Genomic DNA, 23,343 nt, shown 5'->3' with positions numbered 1-23,343 from the left:
TGATGAAGATTATAGACATGCAAAAATTGAGACAGCCAAACAAAAGATCAAGGAACGGTATGGTAATGATGAACATTACAGAGAAGCAAGAATTGAGCAGGCTAGACAAAAGAGCAGGGAACGGTATGATAATGATGAAGATTACCGAAACAAACATAAGAAAAAAGTTGCTACCAGAATAATGGGTAGATACTGGGGTGACAAAAGCTATAATGAAAAAATTAAATTCTCTGCGAGGTTGTACCGAAGAACGCATAAGGACAAAGGGAAAAATTACATTCAGAAATACAAGAAGATGGCAAAAATGCAGGCTGATCTTCGTAAATTGAGAAACATTTTACGCATGTTTTACCAGGATCACGAAAAGTATTCAAAATTACAGATTAAAATTCTCTTTGAAAGAGTGGATGCTGTTGAAAAGTCGGCTAGAAATTCCTTGGCAAAGCTTCATAGTAATATCCAAAAGAAATGTTGTCAGTTTAATGAAAAGCTTCCAAGGTATGGATTGGCAACTGCGGAACAGTTTACAGATGCAATAGAAAATGTTCGACAACACAGTGAATATACGGAGGCGTACTTCTTTGAAAATTCGTATATTAATTTTGGAAGGAGCAATTGCAGTTTATGTAGCAGCAATAAAAACATATATACAAGCATACCTATCAACAGCGAAGGAAAAGCAATGTTTTTCAATTATGGCGAAAACGAGCCTGTTAGGGTTATTAGTAAATGTGTTTGTAAGACTAATGATTTAGAACAAATTCCTGGAACACCGACTCAAGAAAAAAGCATTTCTAACTGTGTTTTAAACAGTTCTTTTAGTTCTACTGAATATTTGGCAAAAAATTCTCTGTGTAGTAGAACAAACTGTCCTGAAAAGTACGCGACAACTATTGAAGAATGCTCTGAATCTAGATCTGACAAGCAAATTATGATGGCTGAAGTCACCTATAACAATCTGAGTAAACATTCAAAACCAAAAATTGGGCAGCAGGTTACTTGGTAATGTCACCCTGATATCTGCAAGCTCTATCCGACGGATATTGAATTACGTCAAATTCTTTTGATATCCTTGAAAATAATATAGCATTAAAATTTTCAACTGACAAAGTGGTTAATTTCTACCTTGGCGGCTTGGATTATTGTGAAATCAATTACAGGGACACAAGAAAGCATGGGCATTCGTTATACTGTAGCCCAAATGAGGGATGTCAGAGCTATTTGCGTTCTCTAAGGGCACTAGCTCCACATTTTCCTGTCTTGAACTGTTTTATTAATAGCGTATATAAGGCAGTATCAAAATGTAAGATTATACAACATATTAATCTACTAAAAGTCGAGGGCTCGTACAAGGAACTAAGTCATTATATAGAAGACTCTGTAGACTCTGTCGTAATAATAGTCAAGACTTCATTTACGGTGATAGCAATATTAGAGTTTCTGTGGATGAAAATACAATAATAAAATTATTTGGTGAGAGCCTTGATAAGGTAGCTAACACTAGGGATGTATACCCCACAATGCATTGTGACAGTTGTGAGCAGATAAAGACAAAATACCAATTGATCCGGGTTGCAGCGGTAGCTAGCAACCTAGTAAGAGACGATCACGTCCAATGTTAAGAAATATAAAAACCCATAGTTCTTAAAAAAAGAGTCAGATCAAAACAAAAAGTACACCATTAGAACCGCCTTGTCCGAAACCCCTGCATAGTAAAATTTCTGTCCCTTGGCTTGAACAGCAAGGGAAATATATTGGCTTTAAAATCAAGAAAAGTGGCAGCTAAACATTCTGCCTAAACGGGATATTTTTTTTTTTTTTTTTTTTTTTGTATCCAGATATAGCTTGGCACTGGAAAATCGTAGAGGGTTTTTCAATAGCTCATTTTAAAGGAAATTAATTGGGTTAAAAATCTATAGTAACTAAAATAAATTATTTTTAAAAGAGAATAAATTTTTCCACCAAAAACTGCATTTTGATGTCTTTTCACACTGCAGTCTTTCAAACATAATCGTATACCAGCGGTAAGAATTGAACCCACGCCTCTGAAGAGACTGGTGGCTAACACCAGTGCCTTGGACCACTCGGCCAGGCTGACTCTAATAAATAAATATATATGTGAATTTGGGTTGCAGCAGTAGATAGCAACATAGTAATAGACGATCAGTACAATGCTAAGAAATATAAAAACCCAAAACTCCTAAAAATAGAGTCAGATCAAAACAAAAGTACATCATTAGAAATACCTTGTCTGAAATTATTTATTTATTTATTATTATTATTATTATTAAGAAATATAAAAACCCATAGTTCTTAAAAAAAGAGTCAGATCAAAACAAAAAGTACACCATTAGAACCGCCTTGTCCGAAACCCCTGCATAGTAAAATTTCTGTCCCTTGGCTTGAACAGCAAGGGAAATATATTGGCTTGAAAATCAAGAAAAGTGGCAGCTACTACAACATTCTGCCTAAACGGGATATTTTTTTCTTTTTCTTTTTTTTTCTTTTTTTGTATCCAGAGATAGCTTGGCACTGGAACATCGTAGAGGGTTGTTCAATAGCTCATTTTAAAGGAAATTAATTGGGTTAAAAATCTAAAGTAACTAAAATAAATTATTTCTAAAAGAGAATAAATTTTTCCACCAAAAACTGCATTTTGATGTCTTTTCACACTGCAGTCTTTCAAACATAATCGTATACCAGCGGTAAGAATTGAACCCACGCCTCTGAAGAGACTGGTGGCTAACACCAGTGCCTTGGACCACTCGGCCAGGCTGCCTCTCATAAATAAATATATATGTGAATTTGGGTTGCAGCAGTAGCTAGCAACCTAGTAATAGACGATCAGTCCAATGCTAAGAAATATAAAAACCCAAAACTCCTAAAAATAGAGTCAGATCAAAACAAAAGTACATCATTAGAAATACCTTGTCTGAAACCCTACTAGATAAATAATGAACGTCATCATAGTTTTATATTAGAGCTATGACGTGAATAGAGTAACGTCATAATTAGTATATAAGGAAAGTCAAAACTGAAAATTCTTTCATTCTTGATTAGAATAATGGTTAGATCAAAGCAGGCTATACGCAAGTTGAAGAAAGAGTACTACACAAACAACAGAGATAGTAACTTGAAAAGAAAAAAGCAAAGGTATTCAACCGACCAGGTGTATCGAGAAGTAATAATTGAGAGAGCAAAACAAAGGTATTCAACCGACCAGGCGTATCGAGAAGTAATAATTGAGAGAGCAAAAGAAAACAGCAAGATGTGTTATCACAATGATGAAGATTATAGACATACAAAAATTGAGACAGCCAAACAAAAGATCAAGGAACGGTATGGTAATGATGAACATTACAGAGAAGCAAGAATTGAGCAGGCTAAACAAAAGATCAAGGAGCGTTATCACAATGATAAACTTTATAGAGAAGCAACAATTGAGCAGGCTAGACAAAAGAGCAGGGAACGTTATCACAATGATGAAGATTATAGACATGCAAAAATTGAGACAGCCAAACAAAAGATCAAGGAACGGTATGGTAATGATGAACATTACAGAGAAGCAAGAATTGAGCAGGCTAGACAAAAGAGCAGGGAACGGTATGATAATGATGAAGATTACCGAAACAAACATAAGAAAAAAGTTGCTACCAGAATAATGGGTAGATACTGGGGTGACAAAAGCTATAATGAAAAAATTAAATTCTCTGCGAGGTTGTACCGAAGAACGCATAAGGACAAAGGGAAAAATTACATTCAGAAATAGATAGATAGATAGATAATTTTATTCACCCACTCGATACAAAACCACAAATGGCACGAATGGAGTATAAAGAAGAAGAAAAAAAAAACAAAAAAAACACTTAACTGCAAAAACAAAAACAAACGTTACGATACACCGCCAATAAATAAAGACACTATTACAAAAACTCACTGAGGACGAATTGCAAGGGCCAGACTACTAGGCCCAAGCGACCCCAAAAATTCAGAACGACGTTTCGTCACAGCAGCAATCGGATCTGTGATACCGAACCTTGCAGACATCTTGGAATTATTAACCCACGGTGGGGTATTTAAAAGAAATTTTGCATATTTGTAAAAAAGTGATCGAAGGTTTCTTTTATCACTAACACTAAATATATGCCAAAACGGTGATAAAGCCAGAAAGTGTGGGATCACCAGTGCATTATATAGCCTAGCTCGAATTTGTCGATTATATTTCGCTTTAGTTGAAGATAGCGCCCCGTAAGCCTTACGTGCCCTTTCTGCGAAATTACTTATTTGGCGAGCACGTGTAGATGCCATGTTATGACCTATAGGCATTCCTAAGTACATTATGGAGTCAGACAGTGGAACCTCTTGAGCACCAAATTTGACAGCAAGATCTATACAATCTGCATTTCTCCTATTGAAAGCAACAATCTCGCTTTTACTTGCATTAAAAGATAGGCCTATCTCTCTATAAGCATCATCTAGAATCTGAAAATTTTCTTCAATACGAGACAAACATCTACTTAAATTAAAAATATCATCTGCGTAATTAAGTAATGTTACATCCAAACCTCGGAAAATGCAGCTCATTTGCACTAACTTTTGGGCCTCGAGAACACTATTATTATACAACCGGGGTGACGAAATTGCACCCTGCCTAATGCCCTTTCTAACCGGAATAGCTTTTGGTAATACAATCGGCCCGTTAGGAGACGGGACTTTAACTTGGACTCGAAGCTTCTTATACATATCCCGAAAAGGCAAAATAACCGATCGGTCCACACCACGTTTATGAGCAGACACTAATAACTGGGGATGTATCCCAGAATCAAAAGCACGTCTAACATCGTGACTCGCTAGAATAAGGGATTCATTCAGTTCATCAGCTTCTATTAATATATTAGCAAGAATATAATGGACGTGCTCGCGACCAACACCTTTTTTAAATCCGAACTGATTATCGGGGGTAGAACATTGAAAAGCAATATGATCTATAACTAGCAATTCCATAAGCTTACATAAAACCGGCGAAACAGTTATAGGGCGGTAAGATACGCATTCAGACGGATTTTTCCCTTTTTTCAAAATAGGTGTAATTACTCCAGTACCAAAAACGTCGGGAACGAGACCAGAATTAAAGATAATTTGGAATAGAAGCTCTAAATGACTCAGGAGACCAGCAGTACCATGTACAAGATGCAACCCACACAACTTGTCGACACCTTTCGATTGTTTCTTTTTTAATTTTGAAATTGCACGAATCAGATTAGGAACAGTTACTATGTAGCCAACACCAGAACTAGGCAATTCCATGAACTTATCAAGTTCGACTTCATATTTATCTTCAAGATCTTGTTCGGGTGGAGAGAACTCAGAAGTAAAGTGGGACACCCAATCTTGCTCAGAGATCACAGGTTCGACACTATTCTGATCACCATTACGTTTAAGAAATCTCCACACAGCATTTGGATCATTACTTATCAATTGACTATGTTGATCGATCACTTCACATTTATGCTTAGACAAAATCTTAGCAAATCTGCGTTTGCTGAACAGCCGAACTTCATTTACAACACCTGATTTCGGACGACCACACTCGTTCCAGAGCCTAAGCCAAAATTTTGCACGACCACATGCTTCACTTAGAGCAGGGTTTTCGGACCACTTTGGAATTTCCGTTCCCACTCGGACTTTACGAATGGGGACCGCAGCGGCCTCGGCAGATAACAGTGCGTGAGATATTTCACTACAGTAGATGTTTAGTAGCAGCTGTTTCTCTTCATCTTGAATACATACACTCTGCTGTAGTAATTGGAACGGCACTTTAATCTTTGTGAGAATCTCATCCAATACGTAATGATAAGTAGCCAGGTCAATTTTACTCCAATTAGTTTTGATTTTCCACTTCTTTTCATTAGTTGGGGGGTTAGGAGAGGCAGGAATTACTCGAAAAGTGTTTATAATTGGAAAGTGATCAGACGCGCTTACGCTCAGATCTACGTGCGAATTGCCGCAAGCTGGAGATTGGATGGAACTTAACATGAAGTCGAGAGATGAAGTCGAGCCTGAGTTATGGATATAAGTAAAACACAGATCATTGTTAGCAAGACGAAGACCGTCACAGGAAGATAGGAGGATCTGTGCTCGAGCGTTAGACTCATCAGTCAAGTCACAGTTCACGTCACCAGCGACTATACATTCAAGGCCCTGGCTAGAACAGCTGCCCACCGAACTCGATAGCTTACTGCAGGCTTCACTAAATTTTTTTTCTGATTTACTGTCTCTGTAGTCTGTTGGCATGTACACAGAGTGGATAACAGTTTTGTGCACCTTAACAGCAACAAAAAAGTCTGAAGATTTATACAGAATGGGATTTAACCTGCTGCTAACAAGAATGGCGATTCCACCGGACGGCCTTCCCCTGCCCGATGACTTTGCAGGAGTAGCAAATACTTTGACGCCATCGTTTAGCTCAAGCAGACTAACGGCTTGATTCGAGAGGAAGTGTTCCTGCACACAGAGTACATCATTATAACATAACAATCCTTCTAACAGTGGCATTTTATCAACCACTCCACCATTTAAGTTCCATGAAACAACCCGTATAGAATCACCGATCATTGTTTAGAAATTAGCTTCTGAGCTACTGGACATTGGAAGCTGTAGCACGGGTGTCGAGAAGAACCACACAGAGCGCATTTGGGGGCATTGTGGCATGGATTGTCCCGAGAGCTGGAATGATCTCCACCGCACTTTGAACATTTCGGGGGATCTACACAAGATTTTGCTGCATGTCCGTAGGACTGACAGTTGTAGCACTGCATCGGTAAGAATTTAAATTCTGTAATGGGTAGTCGCTCGTAACCAAAAATGAGCGGAGAGTTCATTGCGATAAAGAGATGAGCTTTGCTTTCAAACTGTAATTTGAATGACCGAGTACTACCAATTTGTACGGCCTTAACACAGTTCGGTACAACTGAGCGCAGTTCGTCATCTGAAGTTTCAGTGGGAACGTGGCGGATTATTCCGAAGAAAGCGGGAGTTTTTACTTTAACACTTATAGTTGAGTCACTTTTACCCACTGCCTCAGCCAGGGACTCGGCAGCATTCTTGTTGTTCAAGACTACTCTCCATTCAGATTTCCTAGGTTTCAGCTCCACAATGTTCGAACTAGTATCACCACATACTCTGTCCAAATAGGATTTCCGAGCGCTAGGGTTCGAAAGATCTTTCGGGGGATTCTTCAAAACAACCGCATATGACAGTTTCGACATGATCGTGTTGGTTTCTGCCGCAGGCATAGCAGAGACAGAAGGAGAGGGATTAGAATCCACATAACTATCGAACTTAGCACACAATTCGTTTACTTTCCGGGTTAGGGTAGCCGTCACTTCTCCCGGGATTATCGGAACTTCATCAGGTTCGAAAATCACAAACCGCGGCAACGAGATATTTTTATCTTCATAAACCCGAAATACTTTTAATATGTCCAGGATATCATCGGTGTTCTTCGATCGCGCAGTAACACGTGTGGTAATTCCTGCTAGGGAAACATTTTACGCATGTTTTACCAGGATCACGAAAAGTATTCAAAATTACAGATTAAAATTCTCTTTGAAAGAGCGGATGCTGTTGAAAAGTCGGCTAGAAATTCCTTGGCAAAGCTTCATAGTAATATCCAAAAGAAATGTTGTCAGTTTAATGAAAAGCTTCCAAGGTATGGATTGGCAACTGCGGAACAGTTTACAGATGCAATGGAAAATGTTCGACAACACAGTGAATATACGGAGGCGTACTTCTTTGAAAATTCGTATATTAATTTTGGAAGGAGCAATTGCAGTTTATGTAGCAGCAATAAAAACATATATACAAGCATACCTATCAACAGCGAAGGAAAAGCAATATTTTTCAATTATGGCGAAAACGAGCCTGTTAGGGTTATTAGTAAATGTGTTTGTAAGACTAATGATTTCCTGGACAAATTCCAGGAACACCGACTCAAGAAAAAAGCATTTCTAACTGTGTTTTAAACAGTTCTTTTAGTTCTACTGAATATTTGGCAAAAAATTCTCTGTGTAGTAGAACAAACTGTCCTGAAAAGTACGAGACACCTATTGAAGAATGCTCTGAATCTAGATCTGACAAGGAAATTATGATGGCTGAAGTCACCTATAACAATCTGAGTAAACATTCAAAACCAAAAATTGGGCAGCAGGTTACTTGGCAATGTCACCCTGATATCTGCAAGCTCTATCCGACGGATATTGAATTATGTCAAATTCTTTTTGATATCCTTGAAAATAATATAGCATTAAAATTTTCAACTGACAAAGTGGTTAATTTCTACCTTGGCGGCTTGGATTATTGTGAAATCAATTACAGGGACACAAGAAAGCATGGGCATTCGTTATACTGTAGCCCAAATGAGGGATGTCAGAGCTATTTGCGTTCTCTAAGGGCACTAGCTCCACATTTTCCTGTCTTGAACTGTTTCATTAATAGCGTATATAAGGCAGTATCAAAATGTAAGATTATACAACATATTAATCTACTAAAAGTCGAGGGCTCGTACAAGGAACTAAGTCATTACATAGAAGAAGTGTCAAGTAGACTCTGCCGTAATAATAGTCAAGACTTCATTTACGGTGATAGCAATATTAGAGTTTCTGTGGATGAAAATATAATAATAAAATTATTTGGTGAGAGCCTTGATAAGGTAGCTAACATTAGGGATGTATACCCCACAATGCATTGTGACAGTTGTGAGCAGATAAAGACAAAATACCAATTGAAGAGTCTAAGATCCCTTTCAAATAAGAAAGGTTTTGATGTAATGATGGCCACGATTTTAGAACACCTACAACAGGACATACCCAAAGATGACAGAGAACAACTAATTCAATGTACAGGTTGGAAAGAGGATGTCATAGATTCATTCTTTGTCTGTGATTACTGTGTTATAATAAAGAACGAATATTTTACCGATTATCTACTAATAACCATATATGACGTAATAAGTGACATGACGTAATATATAAAACCTATTGTGTACTAATAATAGTACACAATAGGTTTATGACTTAATGAGCGACGTGACGTAAAAATTGAAAAAATTAATTTTTATTTTATTTTCGTTTTTAGTGCAGAATCGCTAAAGTTATAAACTGCAAAAATATTTATGGTGTCTGAACAATAGTTTTAATCTTTTAGTTTAGACTAGAAAAATACCTGAAAATTTGAAAATTAGTTTAATTTTATGTTAGGTTCTTGATACTTGATACGGGATATAAAAATTCAAGTAATGGTTACATAATGGTTTCAATCAAGCAAGCTACACGCCAGTTAAAAAAAGAGTACTACACAAACAACAGAGATATCATCTTGAAAAGAGAAAAGCAAAGGTATTCAACCGACCAGGCGTATCGAGATACGAAAATTGATAGTGACAAACAGCGTTATTATAATAATGTAGTTTATAGACAGGCGAAAATTGAAACAGCCAAACAAAAGAGCAAGGAACGGTATGATAACGATATAGATTACCGAAACAAACAAGAGAAAAAAGTTGCTACCAGAATAATGGGTAGATACTGGGGTGACAAAAGCTATAATGAAAAAATTAAATTCTCTACGAGGTTTTACCGAAGAACGCATAAGGACAAAGGGAAAAATTACATTCAGAAATACAAGAAGATGGCAAAAATGCAGGCTGATTTTTGTAAATTGAGAAACATTTTACGCATGTTTTATCGGGATCACGAAAAGTATTCAAAATTACAGATTAAAATTCTCTTTGAAAGAGCGGATGCTGTTGAAAAGTCGGCTAGAAATGCTTTGGCAAAGCTTCATAGTAATATCCAAAAGAAATGTTGTCAGTTTAACGAAAAGCTTCCAAGGTATGGATTGGTAACTGCAGAACAGTTTATAGATGCAATGGAAAATGTTCGACAACACAGTGAATATACGGAGGCGTACTTCTTAGAAAATTCGTGTATTAATTTTGGAAGGAGCAATTGCAGTTTATGTAGCAGCAATAAAAATATATATACAAGCATACCAATCAATAGCGAAGGAAAAGCAATGTTTTTCAATTATGGCAAAAACGAGCCTGTTAGGGTTATTAGTAAATGTGTTTGTAAGACTAATGATTTAGAACAAATTCCTGGAACACCGACTCAAGAAAAAAGCATTTCTAACTGTGTTTTAAACAGTTCTTTTAGTTCTACTGAATATTTGGCAAAAAATTCTCTGTGTAGTAGAACAAACTATCCTGAAAAGTACGAGACAACTATTGAAAAATACTCTAAAACTATATCTGACAAGGAAATTATGATGGCTGAAGTCACCTATAACAATCTGAGTAAACATTCAAAACCAAAAATTGGGCAGCAGGTTACTTGGCAATGTCACCCTGATATCTGCAAGCTCTTTCCGACGGATATTGAATTATGTCAAATTCTTTTTGATATCCTTGAAAATAATATGGCATCAAAAATTTCAACTGACAAAGTGGTTAATTTCTACCTTGGCGGCTTGGATTATTGTGAAATCAATTACAGGGACACAAGAAAGCATTCGTTATACTGTAGCCCAAATGAGGGATGTCAGAGCTATTTGAGTTCTCTAAGGGCACTAGCTCCACATTTTCCTGTCTTGAACTGTTTCATTAATAGCGTATATAAGGCAGTATCAAAATGTAAGATTATACAACATATTAATCTACTAAAAGTCGAAGGCTCGTACAAGGAACTAAGTCATTATATAGAAGAAGTGTCAAGTAGACTCTGTCGTAATAATAGTCAAGACTTCATTTACGGTGATAGCAATATTAGAGTTTCTGTGGATGAAAATACAATAAGAAAATTTGTTGGTGAGAGCCTTGATAAGGTAAATAACATCAGGGATGTATGCCCTACAATGCATTGTGACATTTGTGAGCAGATAAAGACAAAATACCAATTGAAGAGTCTAAGATCCCTTTCAAATAAGAAAGGTTTTGATGTAATGATGGCCACGATTTTAGAACACCTGCAACAGGACATACCTAAAGATGACAGAGAACAACTAATTCAATGTACAGGTTGGAAAGAGGATGTTATAGATTCATTCTCTGTCTGTGATTACTGTGCTGGGAAAATGTTGAAAAGTCAGGAGAATGTCCGATCAGTATTAAATAACCTTCATATAGACTGTACACCGGAATGTATAAAGTGTTTAAATAATTTTGAAATGGCAATGATTCGATTTTTAATCCGGGTTGCAGCGGTAGCTAGCAACCTAGTAAGAGACGATCACGTCCAATGTTAAGAAATATAAAAACCCATAGTTCCTAACAGAGGAGTCAGATCAAAACAAAATGTACACCATTAGAACCGCCTTGTCCGAAACCCCTGTATAGGAAACTTTCTGTCCCTTGGCTTGAACAGCAAGAGAAATATATTGGCTTGAAAATCAAGAAAAGTGGCAGCTACTACAAAATTCTGCCTAAACGAGATATTTTTTTCTTTTTTTCTTTTCCAGAGATAGCTTGGCACTGGAACATCGTAGAGGTTTGTTCAATAGCTCATTTTAAAGGAAATTAATTGGGTTAAAAACCTTTTGTAACTAAAATAAATTATTTCTTAAAGAGTTATAATAAAGAACGACCTCTTACCTATACTAAATTTTATACGCCACTTAATTATAGTATAGGTTAGTAATTCAACAGATACCATAGCACTGGAACATTGTAGAGAGTTGTTCAATGGCTCATTTTGAAGGAAATTAATGGGGGTTAAAAACTTTTTGTAATTAAAACAATTATTTTTATTACATTAAGAAATTTTATATGTTCCTTAAGATCCGGGTTGCAGCGGTAGCTAGCAACCTAGTAAGAGACGATCACGTTCAATGTTAAGAAATATAAAAACCCATAGTTCCTAACAGAGGAGTCAAATCAAAACAAAAAGTACACCATTAGAACCGCCTTTTCCGAAACCCCTGTATAGAAAACTTTTTGTCCCTTGGCTTGAACAGCAAGAGAAATATATTGGCTTGAAAATGAAGAAAAGTGGCAGCTACTACAACATTCTGCCTAAACGGGATATTTTTTTCTTTTTTTTTCTTTTTTCTTTTCCACAGATAGCTTGGCACTGGAACATCGTAGAGGGTTGTTCAATAGCTCATTTTAAACGAAATAAATTGGATTAAAAATATATAGTAACTAAAATAAATTATTTCTAAAAGAGAATAAATTTTTCCATCAAAAACTTCATTTTTGATGTCTTTTCACACAGCAGTCTTTCAAACATAATCGTATACCAGCGGTAAGATTTGAACCCACGCCTCCGAAGAGACTGGTGGCTAACACCAGTGTCCTGGACCACTCGGCCAGGCTGCCTCTCATAATTTGGGTTGCAGCAGTAGCTAGCAACCTAGTAAGAGATGATCAGTCCCATGCTAAGAAATATAAAAATTATAATAAAGAACGACCTGTTGCCTATACTAAATTTTACAGGCTACTTAACTATAGTATAAGCTACTACAGTTATATTTAAGGTCAATATATTTAAGGTCAATATCGTGGATAACATACCACTGCATACATTGGACTTAGTTAGCTACTTGATTGCTTGAGGTTCGTCTCTTACTATTTCAAAGAGGAAAAAGCCGTAGACTTTTTCCTTTTTGTAATGATATAGCATAAAACGAAGCCCAAGTTGTAACTGACGTCATCCTGTTTGTTATAGTAAAGTTACATTAAAAGACGATCATCGGAATAAAGCTTGGTCACAGATAGCTTGGCACTGGAACATCGTAGAGAGTTGTTCAAATACTCATTTTAAAGGAAATTAATTGGGTTTACAGTAAAGAACGATCTCTCTCCCATACTAACTGATATATGGTGGTTCCAGGTGTAGTTTTACATAAAGGACGAATGTAGCTCATCATAAATGGTGTTTGTCAATTTAAATACAAGAGCAAGAAGATACCTGTTTATTCTTTATCTACAACTAATTTACATCACTATTCCCCAAAATAATATAATTTTTCACCTGGTGCCGGTGTAGCGGAAGAATCCAAGCTTTCGTAACTGAAAGTTATATGGTTCGATCCCGCATGGTAACCTGAATTTGTAATGAGAACTATCAAAAAAGTCTCGGAAAACCGTAGGATAGCACACACGGTAGTTCCATTGAGACATTTCTTGTTATTTGCTATAATTTTGGTTTCTTTGTAATCTTCTTTCTCTACCTCTTTTTTCCCTGGTAAATGAAAATTTGTCTCCTTAAGCTTTACAATGACATTCTCTGACTCTTGCATAGTCTCACAAAGACCCATTTTAGCGTTTAATGGTCTGGACAGAAAAACGCCAATCGTAAAAGATGCAATCATTCATTGTAGCATTATTTTGGAATTAAAAAACCATGACTTATTGTTTTCCTTAGAATGTCGAGTAGTTAGAACCTAGCAAAAGACAAAACTAATTTTAAAATTGTCAGGTATTTTTCTAGTTATTAAAAAAATAATGTTATTGCTCAGACACCATAAATGTTCTTGCAGTTTACATAATAACTTTAGCAATCCTGTATTGAATTCTGAAATTAAAAAAAAAAATTTTTGTCTGGAAATACACATTCAATCATGCGTTGGGTAGTTAGAACTTAACAAAAAATAAAAATTATTTTAGAATTGTCAGAATTTGTTACTTTTTATTAAAAGATTAAAATTATTGGTCAGACACATTACATAAAGGATCGATCACAAATTGTGTCAGTCCAGAAAATCTCATTTAGTGATTATAGATAGAAGTTTTGTTTAGACTTTGAATTGAAAAATGTGTAAAAATTTTTACATTAAAGAACGAACTGTAACTGAAGTAACAAATTGAAGAAAAAGCAAAGACAGATAGTCTGAGTGAGAGGCAAAACTGGCAAAACCTGTTATCTTTTTTTATCTTTTTTCTTTTGCACAAAAATATTAATGTTTTCACTTTTATAACTTTAATAAATCAAATAATATTAACATTTTGATCACTAAATATCAGTATATGTATATTAAAGTGGCAATGCACATTCATTTGTATTTTTTCAGTTAAGTGGAAATTTTGTTCTGGCCCTGGGAAGGCATAGAGGATTGGCGCCCAGCTTATGTTAATTTCAGCTGGTTTTGAGTTTGACTCGGTTATTTATTGTAATTTCTCTTCGTTTTTGGTTTCATTTATTTATCGATGCTGATTTGTGCTAGTTTCACGCTTTGTAGATCACTTGATTTTATTTTTGCTCATTTATTGTTTAGTGGACAACTTTACTTTTCTTTGAAAAAATTATTTTGTGGAAAAAGTTTTTTCAATTAATTTCTGTTTGTTTTATATTGACATAGTCTTTTCAGGGAAAACAAAAGTAATACTTTAAATCTTTATATTTTTCAAGACTTTATAGTTTGGCCTGCTATTTGTATGCTGGAGAAAAATTTTCAGCAATTTTTAACAACATACACACTTTTAAAAATCTGGAAACTAATAGTACTGTTAATTTAGTTTCATACCTCACTCTAGTTGACCTGAAATGGAAAACTTGAAACCATTCGCAGAAAAAATCTATTTAATTTCTTTGATAGCTTGGACATACTTATGCTATTTTGATTCGGTTAAATTTTAGGAGCAGAAGTAGCCCCGAAAGTTTGAACATAATACCCTCAGTCGTTCTTGGGATACTGCTGAGATGACTCATTGGGAATTAGCATTATCACAGTGCATTTTGATTTAATCTTAAGGTAACATTAGTAGTGGGAACATAAGGCTTTCAGGCAGAGCCCACCCCCAATTTCAAGCAGAACCCTGTCCATTTCGATTGGATTCTACCGGAACCCTCTGACGTCACGTGACACTCCTATTTCTAGGCAATATTTCCGCCCCTGGAAAGATTTCAAAGGTTAGGTCAGGTTTTTATTCTATGATACACCCCTGGACAGTTTTCCAGAGATATTTACTTGGAATATGGTCCGTATAGTTTTGATAATAAGCTCCTAACCCCTCATCCCTATTTCTAGCGCAAGCCCTCAGACGTCACGGTGCACACCCCAGTTTCAAGTGCATGAAATTACACCACGCGCCATACCCTTGCCTTTAATGGGTCAGATAAGTGGAGCTACCATCTCCTCACACCTGTACAGTGCAGTCACCTGTTCTATTAAAATTAAAACACATGGCAAGACTCCATGACACTCCCTTCTGGACTCCAATGACGTCATACAACTTATCCCGTTTCAAAAAGACAGGTCCATTATGCTTAACGTAATTTTGATTTAACGTAATTGGGATTCCCATTGGGGAATCCCTGCTGGTAACCTAACAACACTCGAAACCCCCAAAGTATTCTTTTTTCATTAGCGTAATGGCGATTCACACTTGACGTAATGATTTCGTATCCCTCGCTGTCAGATAATACCATTTTGACATTTTTCGCCCAAAAGCCTTTCGGTTTGGAGTTTTATTTTTCGCTCGAAACATCATTCATTTTTTCCTAGAGTTCTTGACCCCGCCACGACTCGAGAGGTCATTCCCTTCTAGCGGTGCAGCGCTCCAAGAAATCTGACCATGGAACCTCTCTCAATATTTTATATCCTGAGCCATATTCTAAAAATAAACTATGGCACAACACCTGAGATTCCCCATTTTGTAACAGTCGCTAGAATAGCGTGTTTAGTACCAAATTTGATACATTCCGTGGGGTATTTGCTTTCAATATATTAATAAAGGGGAAATGCCTTCCCCCGGCGAGTGTCCTACTCTTCGCAAACAATAAATCTTAAAATCACAGACAATGAAAACAAAAACAAATTAACAAGTAATAAAACATAGAAAAAAACACAGCAAAAACTAAAGGATGAAAATGTCATATTATCATATAGCCTACACAAAAGAACCATCTATTATAGAAAACTGGGGGCTTCTAGCCTGTAAACCCGCAGGGTAGGGGAGAGTGATATTAGATGCAATTTAAACCATATTAAGAACTGCTATATATTACATTTTAATCACTTCCATGGGAAAAATTCTTTAATGTCCACACCTTAACTTTTAAGGTGTAGTTTAACCCACAATGAAATTACATGTAAATTGTATCTGCACCAATCTCGCCGTGCCAATTGCTTTTTTCTATCGTATGACTCCTGCCAAATACTGTAACAATAGTAGATTTTTTTCGGCTTTTCCACAAACATTTTATCACAATTTTTAATTATTTTAGCTAAGAGTGTTGTTTTGCCTGACATTGACGGTCCGACACAGAAACGATCTGAATGATGTTTTAAATTGATACATGTTCCCTTCAACAGTTCACCTAGACAACTAACTGTAGACTATAGTTGTCTAATGACTAAATAATTTCCCCATTACTACTCCGTTCAAGAATAATGAGAAGAAGAACAAAATCAATAAAGAATCATATTTATTATATTATTAACAGCACTTTACAGAAAACAAAGAAAAATACACTTTTTTTTTAATTTGTTTATAATAAAAAACATTTATTTTAAAAACATGCACTAGAAAAAGCACCTTAATAAATATACTTTATTTATAAAAAATACAACATTTAATGAAAAAATACGCTTTGAATAATATCACTTTTTTACATCATTTTTTTTTAATTTGAATGCAACATGTATATTTACAAAAGCACAAAAAATCTGCTCTAAGTAAAAAAAAAGATAAATTTGGTAGTGGTGGCGTGCCCCCTGCTGGAGACCGGCCGGGCGCCCCCCCCCCCGGAAGCGAGCCCCCCCCCTCCTAAGGTTCTGAGAAAAATTTATTGGACTTTACTCAAACCGAGACTTTCCCTATGGATAACACATTCGGCTCGTTCGGAGGTTAAATAGTGTCCCAGGGGGAGGGTAGTCACACCGTCTTGACAAACATAGACCTTGTCGGAAATCGTACTCATGGCAATTTTTTCTATATTTACAGTAAATTTCCTGTAGTTCAGTGAACGAATTGGCAGCAATTTTGCTCGTGGAAATGTATTTTCAACAACTCAATTCCTATAGATGTCCATGTCAAAATTCTTATCCACATAGTGCGTGGGTACTCCTTTGCAACGTTTTTTGATTTCCTCGTCGTGTGTCTGTATAAAGTACACTTTCGGACTTACAAACATACTACGGGAAATCATGTCACTTCCCGTTTCTGATTTTAAAAATAAAAGTTGATTTGGTGCCCGACGTTTCACTAGCTCTGGCTAAAGCCCACTCCCATTGGTGTAGTCCATCCGCGAGCTGATGATTTCACCGGGCACCAAATCATCAAGTAGGTTTGGGGTTTTTACTTTTAGCAGTAGAGAATATGTGTCCCCGTTGCAGACCTCTACTTGCCCCTTCTCCAGCTGCTGTTCCCTAGTCACATTGTAGTAGAACTCTAACATGAGGTTTTTAGAGATCCCCAAGATCGCACTACCTGCAGAAATATTTTTATTCAGAACAATATTTCTTTTTTTTTTTTCAATAGTACAATGTCCAGGCCAATGATCATGAAGGAAGTGTAATTTAGATCGGCAATAATTCCAGCACATTGTTTGGGATCGGTCACGACGTCTTAACGATTCCTATTGCGAACACTCTCGCACATTTTACCAAAAGCCGAATTTAAAATGAGCTTATAAATTTCTTTTTCAGCTTTTGGCTGCGCCTCAGAATGTTTCTTGACAAAAGTGTCAACAAACGTTTTCAGACAGATTTTTTGACTAAACTAGAGGGCTCTATGAACCTTTGTGACGTTGAAACCGTTGTTGCACATACATTTTAAAGCCACATGATGTACAACAATATTTTTCTTCGGCAGAAGGCCAGCAATAAGTTTTTGTTTTGAAGGTGACCAATGCAATCCGGCCAGCTCGACTAAACGTCTGTTGCGGGGGCTCAAAGAGTCTATTGATTCATGGAAAAACAAAATCCTTTACTGAATCGTGAAGCTCAACTGGTATCTCCCCATCAATTTCAAAAAACCATCCAACCGGCACATTCTCCTCAACACTGTCAATGTTGGGGAAATTGGGAGCTTGAGGGTTATTGAGTCATTTATAGTCATCGCAGGGTAGCACATAATGGGACATGACCAGAGGGTAGAGAGAATTCATATTAATGAAAACTGCATCTGATTTTGTTCCCGTCCTCTCTCCAGGTGAATCAGTTTCCAAGATACGATCCCCGTGAAAAATGTATCCACCCCTCATTGACCTCTCGATGAACAGGTGCTGATCAATGTCAGTGATCAGCCCGATTTTTTCCCCGCTAATTTTTAGGATGAGGTCCATTACCAGATGAGGGGATGAAAAATAATATCCTAAATCAAGATTAAATTCCTCATATATTTTGTCCGTATTTTTACACATAATGTCCAACAAAGTTAACAAATCACTCGACAAATACAGCTTGCAGTAGTCAAACCCATTTTTACACCCTCCCTCTGTCCACACTTTTTTTTAGCAAAACTGTATTCATCGGGGGTGCACCTAAGATCGTGTAGACTGTCGTAAAAAGATTCAATCGAGGGAATAGTTTCATCGGCGAATCTCGAAATGGAACAATAATAATCATAAGGATATATGCCCTTGACCGTCAAAAAATCATATAAAACATTTGGAAATTGTTGCTTGAGAAGGGGGAAAGCCTTGCAGCCGTCATCGTTTTTGTGCACTTGAATTAATTCACTCAATGATTTAGGGAAAAAACTGTAGGAATCTAAAAAGCGAATTTTATTCGTGTACTTAATGTCGTCTTTAATATATCTCCACATAAATTCCAAAACAAGCAACTTTTCCCGCGATTTAGGAATGATTTTGTAGGAAAAGCTGTCTATCACCCATGCATCATCCACTGTTTCATTTCTTTGAAGATATGCCATTGCTGGTAGCACATACTTTAGATCGTAGTTAGAATTATGTATAAAAACCGGAAGAAAGAGTTGCCGTTTAATTTTTAAATTACATGAATTGTGAGCCCACCCTCGAAAGTTACTTTTCCCCGTAGAATTAGGGTCAATAAGATGATTGTGATCCTGGAAAGCGTCTTTTGGGGGAAGAGCACCCCTACAAACCCAACAAATTGTCCCCTTTTCTACTGCCAGTTGCTCATTATCTGATAATGACATTGGGTAGTTGGTTTGACGCAATCGTGAAATTGCATCGTTCGCTGTTTTTATTAAGGACACCAATAACTTCTCCATGCTATCCTACTCATCCATAGCCAAAAAAAACTCTTCCAGTCGCAATTTATTATTGGAATCGTGACGGGCATGCGCAGAGGAACACGCAACTAGTTTCTGTTCCTTGACTATATTTGGCCTTGATGGGTCCGATACCTCCACCAGTCTTGAATTACAATCCAAAGATACCTTATCAGCTTGTAGCAGGGAATTCTGGAAGTTTTTAAATTGTAAAGTATCATTGCCTTCTGCCGGCATTTCTATTCCTTGATTGCCATGAACTTCACAATATATCATGTGATCCGAGAATGTTCGCTCAGATTTAAATGGGGAAAGATACAAGGGGCAATAGTGACGGTCCCCTTTTTCACTCCTTGGGATAAGAGTCGACTTATTGCCGTAACGGGGAAAAAATGACCATAGGAATTTACATCTTTGGGAGGCTCATAGATAACCCAAACCCAATTTTTAACATTATCTACCAACGGTGTCTGAATATAAAACCCCTTTTTTATTTGGTTTCTTTCCCTCATTTACAAATTCCGTGTCATATTGGAGAACAACCATCCCCAACCCATGATTTTCGTTTGCTTTTTCAAATATAGTTATTTCTTTTAAGGACACCGGATACTTTCCCTCTAAACAATTAAAATTTACTTTGGGGAAATTTTCTCCACCGTTACGTGCAAGTCTGTCGAGATTTTTATTGTTGATTCCTCTTTCAATGTCTTATGGGCTGCTGCTAAAAAGGTACATTTAAAGCATTGCAGCCCAGTGTTAAATTTGAAACCCTGAACTCCCCCTTTAGCTGACAAATCTTTTTATACCCGCCCCTCTTAAAATAAAGTTTTTTTTAAATCTACTGAGATTCAGATCCATGTGTTCAATGTATAAAATTGTGGACCCACTTCTCCTCTCGTTAAATGTGTCCAAAGTTGATGTTAATTTATAAACCCAATTGAAAAAGTTACCCTCAAATTCATTTAGACCGGAGTAAAAAGTTTGGTTGCCAGTTGAAAAATGAAAATAAAAAGTGTCCCCAGATGTCCCCTTTTGTAAATAAACTTTTTGATTGATTGATGCCTTAATCCCCCTCTGACCCCCCAATTCTGAATCTGAATCTCAATAACTGCTCGAATTCGGATGATGTAGGTGTGAAGAACATTTACAGGGTCTGTTAAATTGACACTCCCGTCAACCAGGTTTTTCTCGGGGGGATTAAAATCTACCCTATGTGTTTGCAAGTGACCTAGAGCAGACTCTAACAAATAAAATTCACGTAGTTCTGGGGACGCAACGCTTTTTTCATGTCCTGCACCTATTTGCACAGGACCCAATTTACTAATAGTAAAGTCATCGTCAAAAATGTCCCCGGAAACATTAGATGCAACAATTTGCATAAGGCTATCCATTTCTTCCGTTGCACCTTTTTGTATAAAGATCAATACGGGGTGGCTATCTTTTTCATGGGGATCGCGTTTTGACAATAGCTCCAAGCAGACATAACAGCACCGGTTCAAAGTCAAATGCAGTTTTTTAAACATGAACTCGTTGTATCCCTCTACAACGTCTCAATACTCTTTGCCGTGTGGGAACTATAAATGGCTTGAGAATCCTTGTGAGTTTCCCGACATTAGCACCGTCGAGGACAATGATCCACAAGGATGGTTCTTTGAAATTGATGGTCACATTCCACTGGCTCTTCATGATTCAGTCAGAGATTTTGTTTTTCCCTGTATCAATCGACCATTGACCAGGGACTCGCTGATCCCCTACAATCGATCATTGGTTGAGGATATGGGGATGCACTGGACCCCCTCTAAGCAAAAACTGATTGCAGATCTGGACCCTAAGGAGAATATCGTTTTTTAAAATGTGCTTTTGCACTAGATGGTGAACAATGGTTTCAAGATCACCAAAATACGTAGGGTCCTGCAATTCAGTCAAAAACCCTACTTAAAGATGTTTATCGATACTTTTGTTGATAAACGCTCTCGGGCAAACACCAAAGTAGAGAAGGAAATGTACAAGCTCATTCTAAATTCAGCGTTTGGCAAAATGTGTGAAAACGTACGCGACAGATCTCGTTACGACGTCGTGACTGACCCTCAAGAGTGTGCACGAATTATTGCCGACCCCAATTTTACATCGTTCACGAGCACAGAGGCGAGCATGGTTCTTCTACACAGGAAAATGAAAAATGTGGTGCTGAACAAGAATATAGCAGGAGGTAGTTCAGTACTTGAGTCAGTCCTTACTTACCGTTTGTTACCACAAACTGTTCGATAGTCTTTTTCATGGGGCAAAAATTACATCTTTTTAGTTTTTTTTTGCATTAGACTTCATCATTTTCAATTCGTCTATATTTTTAAAAACATATGAAAAAGTTGAAGTCCAGATAATAATACAGTAAGAACATATAGATGAATAAAGAAATAAAAAAAGATTTTAGAACGTTCTTCAAGATTAAGTACAACAGCATAACTTCATCATAACCTACGAACATTTTCCAAACCAGTGTTTTGAGGAACTTTCAAAGATAGAATTTTTTTATGTGTTTATGAAAGGACAAATCTCTATCCAGAATAACACAAAATATTGAAATGATCAACCTGTTGTATTGCAACTATAACCAAACCAAGTCAGTTTGTCAAAATAACATAATTAACATCCAGTCTCATTGAGAAATATTAATTTTTTTTGGAAGTTCAGCTTTTTTGTCATCTTATAAATTTGTTTGTCAAAGTTAGTCAACTTTGACAAACTGGTAAACTCAAGATGTCCCAATAGGAAATAAAATGAAAACATTGAAGTTGGTGACTCAGGTAAAAGTCTATTTGTGTCAAGTTGGTTGTGGCTTTAATGCCTGAAAACCCTGATGCTAGGATTTTAAAATACAAAGAACAAAAAATTAAAGTTTTTGTCCATTTTGGCCCTTCCTCTGCTGGTGTTTCCAAAAATTTCAATTCTGCTTCAAAAAGGTAGTTTAATACTTATTGTGACAACTGTAAATTTTCTCCAGTTGGAATTGTGCTGTAAATAATTCTCACAATACCTTGTAAAACAGAATTTATATTTTTTGCTTTCACTTTACCAGTCATAGCCAAAACAATAGCTTGTGGCTGCCTTTCTGCTATCTAATTTATTCACAACTTTATGAACAAACAGATATGTTGAAAATCCACTAAAAATGCAGTGAAATTGTAACAAGACTGAATAAAAAGCCTTAACCAGTATCAAACCTAATTAAAGTTTGTAGCTCATAATAAAATGGCTTGGCAGGGGAATCTATTTCTTAAAGAGGTGATAATATATATATATATATATAAAAACGGACACACATACACACACAAAAAAAACACCCACACACAAACAAACAACACGCACACCTACTATTGAAGTGTATTTTGTTGATTGAAGTGTATTTTGTTGAGTTTATTGATTGAATAAAATTAATTGATTGATTGATTGACACAAACACGCACAAAGACACACAAACACACACACACAAAAAAACACACAAACACACACGCACGCATACAATCACACACACACACACACAAAAAAACAACACACGAACACAAAACACACACACAAAAACACACAAACACACAAAACACGCACACACACACACAAACAAAAACACAAGAACACAAAGACACACACACACAAAAACCACAAGCACACACACACAAAAAACATTACACACACACACACACACACACACACACACACACACACACACGAACAAAAAAACTCACACACACACACGCACACACACACAAACACAGAAAAAACAAACACACACAAACAAAAAAAACACACACACACATAAAAAAACACACACACAAGCACAAAACACAAACACACATACTCACAAACAAACACACACAAACACAAACGCACACACAAACAAAACAAACAACACACACACACAAACAAAAAAAACACAAATGCACACACACACAAACACATAAACACAAACACAGTCATACGCACACACAAAAAAACACACATACACACACACACACACACACACACACACACACACACACACACACACACACACACACACACACACAAAAAAAAACAACAAACCAAAAAAAAAAAACCAAAAATAAACAAACACACACACACACATATGTGTGTTTGTGTGTTTTTGTGTGTGT

The sequence above is a fragment of the Artemia sp. Qi Xiang Cuo genome, chromosome 4 (genome assembly GCF_049724085.1).
Source record: "Artemia sp. Qi Xiang Cuo chromosome 4, ASM4972408v1, whole genome shotgun sequence".
Taxonomy (NCBI): domain Eukaryota; kingdom Metazoa; phylum Arthropoda; class Branchiopoda; order Anostraca; family Artemiidae; genus Artemia; species Artemia sp. Qi Xiang Cuo.
This window is presented reverse-complemented; position numbering follows the sequence as displayed.